We start from the raw sequence: 6000 nt of genomic DNA on the forward strand, positions 1-6000 counted from the left end.
AACAGGAAGAACAAAATCAAACAGCTGGTAAAAATAAATGGGCTGCCATCCGAGAAAAGAGACAATGTCACAATGAGTTCCCTTCCAACTAAAGATGGTCACAATGGGTTCCCTTCCAACTAAAGATGGTCACAATGGGTTCCCTTCCATTGAAAGGTGATGTCCCAGTGGGCTGCCTTCCTCTAAAAGAAGTGCCGATCAACCCCACCAAAAACTCTGATAAAAGCGTTTTGGTGGAATTTATCCCGATATTGGTCACGTATCGTCAAATCTCCCGCCCCAATATGGTATGAAACCAAAGACCTGCTGTGCAACACACTGTATTCCCATATTCAAGAAGGAAGACCTCAGTAATGGAGATGGATGTAGACTGTAAACCGTTATACAGAATGTACAGTGGTGATATCTGGAGCTATTTTGGAGCCAAATCGGTTATTAAAGTGAAATTATCTTAAAAACCTTCGTAGTTGGCAGTTGTGGAAAGAGAAATGTGACTTGAATGTTTATCACATGAACTTGAGGTGTGGCTGTAGATTAAAGTGACACTTTGGCCCAAATAAAAGCTTTTCCCATCTGACCTCAAATATCAGTTGATGTTCGGTGTGTGAACGTTCCTTCTTTAGTTTTAGCGCTGAAGCTATGAGGCTAATGTAGCTAACTCCCACCAGTTAGCGCAGTGTTAAATGACCACGCGTTCACCTCAAACCACGGGGAGGTGTTAAGTATCTCTGATGTGGTTTCTAACACTGTATGACACGTTGTTGTTTATAAAGATGGACTGCAGAGCCGTTTGTGAGGATTACGAGGTGAGAGTTCCTGAATGAGGCCTGAGGAGAGACAGCGAGGGAGAGGTGGAGATAAACGAGTGTGGAGGGTGGAGAATGTGCTGGTTTGTGTAATAACAGGCTCGGACTGTTAACTGGTGTTTAAAGTTCAGCCCTGCCCAGCTCGGTCACACATGCAGATCTTCAGTTGCAGGAGTTCAGGCTCATTCAGCCTTATGGAGATTTGTATTTTACTGTCTTACACATTTACAGCCCACGTGTTAAACACCATGCCGTTGGCCAGATCAGGCCCCTGGTACAGCCCTGTTAGGCCTGCGAAATCATTTACAGTTTCTATTATTATTATTATTATTATTATTATTATTATTAGCCCATTTCACCCTGAAATGCACTATGGTCCCCATTATGTACTGCAACATAGTGTCTGACCCCCTTCGCCCAAAAACAATCTATGGCCTATGGAGCCCTGCGGGTGATATCCTGTGTAAAAAGAAATAATGCGTGGTGATTGATTTAATTAATTCGTGGACATGACTTAATAAGGCATGGGAACAAGATCCTAAAGCCTGGCCATGACTTAGTAAGGCATGGAAACAAGATCATAATACCACATATTACGCTGTCATTCCCACACCTTACTAAGTCGAGGCCACAACTTATTAACGCGTGTGCACGAGATCCTAAGGTGCATCATTATCCCATGCGTTATTTAATATTTATTATTATGGGATTAGTTTATGGGTCTAAACTACAAATATGCCATTTAAAAAAAAAAAAAAACTACCTAAAACAATTCATTTTTATTCAGAATACGTCTTCAGTGCCCATGTTGCTGTTGCAGTTTTTCAGGTCGTGGCAAAATGTTAAGTAAAAGTAAATAAAAGCACGGCTGGCCCACATATTTGTTGAGATTTTTCAATATGGCCCTTTTAGTAGTTGGTTTGACACCGTTGTTTTACAGTAACATTGAAGTACAGGGGGCAGTATAGAGCTGAACTCACTATGACGAAATTAGAAGTGGTAAATTGTGTTAAGGATGTTATCTTTTGGATGCATAAACAGATCTTTAAAACATCTTTAAAGCAAATGGCAAAATACAGAATTACAAAAGCACCATTATTGACAAAATAACAAGAAATCAAATACTAACAGCTGCTTACACTGGAACGGAGAACAGCAATACAATTAATAAATAATTTTAAAAAATCAACAGGTGCATGAATAAATAGTTTTATTTATTTATTGTTGCTTTAATTTTGTAATAATTAGTAATCAGGAAAGATTATTGGAATGCATGGAATTGGGCAGTGAGCATTAAATGTGGCCTGACAAATGAAAGCCTGCAATATGGCCGACACTGATTAACGAGAGTATCTTCTGACTCGGAATCTCCTACTTCCCTCCATGGTTCATTATAGAGTGGTGTCTTTACAGTGGTGGTGATGGGAACCAGGCATCGCCATGACTACAACACAGATATAGACACTTTATTTACCATCCAGAACCACCAGAGAACCTACACGAGTCTTCTGAGCTTATATGGAATGTTGATGATGGAAAACAGTGGAAAATCTGGAATAATGAGTTTTCTTTGGGGACTATTTTGCCGCACAGCGCCCTGCATGTCTCCCTCCACCATGAATGGAGTTGAAGTTCTCTAAACTCTCATAAAACAGCGTCTCAGTCATCAGGCAGTGAATTCAGAACCAGTTCATGTAGGAACTTTCTGTAGGAGCTTTTAGAGGGACGTCTGGTTCCCATCACCACCACTGTGAGGAGCTTTTAGAGGGGGACGTCTGGTTCCTATCACCACCACTGTGAGGAGCTTTTAGAGGGACGTCTGGTTCCTATCACCACCACTGTGAGGAGCTTTTAGAGGGACGTCTGGTTCCCATCACCACCACTGTGAGGAGCTTTTAGAGGGGGACGTCTGGTTCCCATCACCACCACTGTGAGGAGCTTTTAGAGGGGGACGTCTGGTTCCCATCACCACCACTGTGAGGAGCTTTTAGAGGGGGACGTCTGGTTCCCATCACCACCACTGTGAGCAGTTCTGGCTGAGTGAGTTTCTCTGGAGTGGGAGTGTCTCTCGCCCTCTGTTTTTCTCTCTCTCTCTGCACTGGACAGTGTGGCTGTTTGGGTTGAGATTAGGTTACAGTCTACACTCTGACTGATTGTGTTGGAGGGGAAGAGAAGAGAGAATGTGAAAGATAAAGCTGTTTTTTTGCAGTTCTTCTTTTCATGCAGGAATTCAGTAGGGTGTGCTGTGCATGAGCTCACCAACCGGAGCCGTTCCCCGTCACGTTTCATGGTTGTTTTGACTAATTGAAACGAGGAAGTCGGTGAATTGTCAGTGAATATGACTCTGGGGTTTATCATCTGTAGCTATGACATCATTGTAGTTTTTTAAAACACAGGTTTTGCTGAGGTTTGCTTCTTTAGCTTTACACTGGTTCAAGGGTTCTTTAGTCAAGAAGATGGTTCTATATAGAACCGTGACCACTCAGACATCAAAGATGTTGCATGGTTAAAGGGCTCTTTGCATCATGAAAGCGTTCTTCAGATTGATAAAGAACGTGTTGTATGTGGTTCTATATAGAACATTTTTTTTAAAAGGACTGTATAGCACCAGAACCCTTTTGAAGCTATATAGAACCCTTTTCAAAAAGGTTCCATATAGAACCATCTACAAAACATTCTCCGTCAATCTGATGAACACTTTTATAATGCAAAGAACCCTTTAATCAAGCAAAGAACTATGAAGGAACCTTTCGAGCACCATCTTTTTTTAAGAACGTAGGCTAATGTAACTCTTAGAGAGTTCTTTGAGTTTTTAGGAGTTCTTTCTAAAACCATTTTGTGAAATGTTCTTCAGATGCGTGCAGAATATGTTGTATGTGATTCTGTGGAGAACTGCACCTTATCTACACTGCACTGCTGCTGTTTACATCTGTTACTGCACAGAACGATATTGTTTACTGTTTACATCTGTTACTTGATGCACTTTACGAACATCTGCTCTACATATTCGCACATTCGCACATGTAACTTTAATTTTATTTCAACTTTGCACATTCTGCACAGTTTTACTTTTACGTTTTACTACTGTTTTTAGAGTTATTCTTATATTTTCTTTTTTATTCTCTTAAGATTATATTTGGTGAATGGAGGAACAGCGAAGTAAGAACTTCATTGTACAGTGTAACTGCCTGTTCTGCTGTGCACACGATAATAAAACTCTTTAATCTTGAATCTTTTTGAAAATGTCCTATATAGTACCAAAATAAGTTTGACATCATAACAGTAGAAGAACCCTTTTTAAAAAGGGTCCATATAGAACCATCTCCAGTACATTCTCCATCAATCTGAGGAACTTTTTTTTTTTTTTTTTTTTTTTTTTTAAATAATGCAAAGAACCCTTTAATGAAGCAAAGAACTACTAAATAACCTTTGAGGAACCATTGTTTATACAACCCCAATGCCACTGAAGTTGGGATGTTGTGTAAAACATAAATAAAACAGAATACGATGATTTGCAAATCCTTTTCAACCGATATTCAACTGAATCCACTACAAAGACGAGATATTTAATGTTCAAACAGATAAACTTTATTGTTTTTTGCAAATATTCACTCATTTTGAATTTGATGCCTGCAACACGTTCCAGAGAAGTTGGGACAGGGGCGTGTTTCCCACTGTGTTACATCACCTTTCCTTTAACACTCAATAAGCGTTTGGGAGCTGAGGACACTGATTGTTGAAGCTTTGTAGGTGGAATTCTTTCCCATTCCTGCTTGATGTCCAGCTTCAGCTGCTCAGCAGTCCGGGGGTCTCCGCTGTCGTATTTTGAGCTTCATAATGCGCCACACATTTTCAATGGGAGACGGTCTGGACTACAGGCAGGCCAGTCTAGTACCCGCACTCTTTTACGACGAAGCCACGCTGTTGGAACACGTGCAGAATGTGGCTTGGCGTCTTCTTGCTGAAATAAGCAGGACGTCCCTGAAAAAGACGCTGCTTGGATGGCAGCAGATGTTGCTCCAAAACCTGTATGGACCTTTCAGCATTAATGGGCCTTCACAGATGTGCAGGTTACCCCTGCCATGGGCACTAACACCCCCCCCACACCATCAGAGATGCTGGCTTTTGAACTTTGAGCTGAAAACAATCCGGACAGTCCTTTTCCTCTTTAGCCCGGAGGACACGACGTCCATGATTTCCAGAAACAGTGTGAAATGTGGACGCGTCAGACCACAGGACACTTTTCCACTCTGCGTCAGTCCATCTCAGATGAGCTCGGCGCAGAGAAGCCGGCGGCGTTTCTGGGTGGTGTTGATATCTGGCTTCGCTTTGCATGGCAGAGTTTTAACCTGCACTTGTAGATGGAGCGACGAACTGAGTTCACTGACAGTGGTTTTCCGAAGTGTTCCTGAGCCCATGTGGGAATATCCGTTACAGAATGATGTGGGTTTTTAATGCAGTGCTGCCTGAGGGGTCGAAGGTCACGGGCATTCAGTGCTGGTTTTCTGCCTTGCTGCTTACCTGCAGAGATTTCTCCAGATTCTCTGAGTCTTTTGATGATATTATGGACTGTAGATGATGAAATCCCTAAATTCCTGCAGTTGCACGTTGAGAAACGTTGTTCTTAAACTGTTGGACTATTTGCTCACGCAGTTGTTCACTAAGTGGTGAACCTTGCCCGTCCTCGCTTGTGAACGACTGAGCCTTTCAGGGATGCTCCCTTTATACCCAATCATGACACCTGTTTCCAATTAACCTGTTCACCTGTGGAATGTTCCAAACAGGTGTTTTTACAGCATTCCTCAACTTTCCCAGTCTTTTGTTGCCCCTGTCCCAACTTCTTTGGAACGTGTTGCAGGCATCAAATTCAAAATGAGTGAATATTTGCAAAAAACAATAAAGTTTATCTGTTTGAACATTAAATATCTCGTCTTTGTAGTGGGTTCAGTTGAATATAGGATGAAAAGGATTTGCAAATCATCGTATTCTGTTTTTATTTATCATTAATTTTTATGATTTTCACTCAGTTTTTATTTTTTTTCTTTTCCCCCCAGATCTTCCTCAGAAGCTTGTTCTTGGTATATTGGAGGAAAACCCATGAACCAAAGCTCAATGCCTCACGCTAGTCTATTAGCCAAGAACCCCTTTGCTTAATTCTTCTAGAAACACCACATTGGTGTACCAACCATCCCCC

At 41.4% G+C, this 6000-nt stretch overlaps 1 protein-coding gene across 2 annotated transcripts in view; it reads left to right on the forward strand.

Annotated features, from left to right (window-relative positions):
* LOC108413169 (lysophosphatidic acid receptor 1-A-like) overlaps positions 1 to 6000 on the forward strand; it is a 46567-nt gene that overhangs the window by 18044 nt on the left and 22523 nt on the right. For both annotated transcript variants that reach the window (XM_017685549.2, XM_017685550.2), the window contains exon 2: positions 5861 to 6000. This exon is cut by the window's right edge and continues 458 nt beyond it. The gene's annotated coding sequence lies outside the window, so the exon portion shown is untranslated. The remainder of the gene's footprint in view (positions 1 to 5860) is intronic.

Source organism: Pygocentrus nattereri, chromosome 12 (assembly GCF_015220715.1).
Source record: "Pygocentrus nattereri isolate fPygNat1 chromosome 12, fPygNat1.pri, whole genome shotgun sequence".
Taxonomy (NCBI): domain Eukaryota; kingdom Metazoa; phylum Chordata; class Actinopteri; order Characiformes; family Serrasalmidae; genus Pygocentrus; species Pygocentrus nattereri.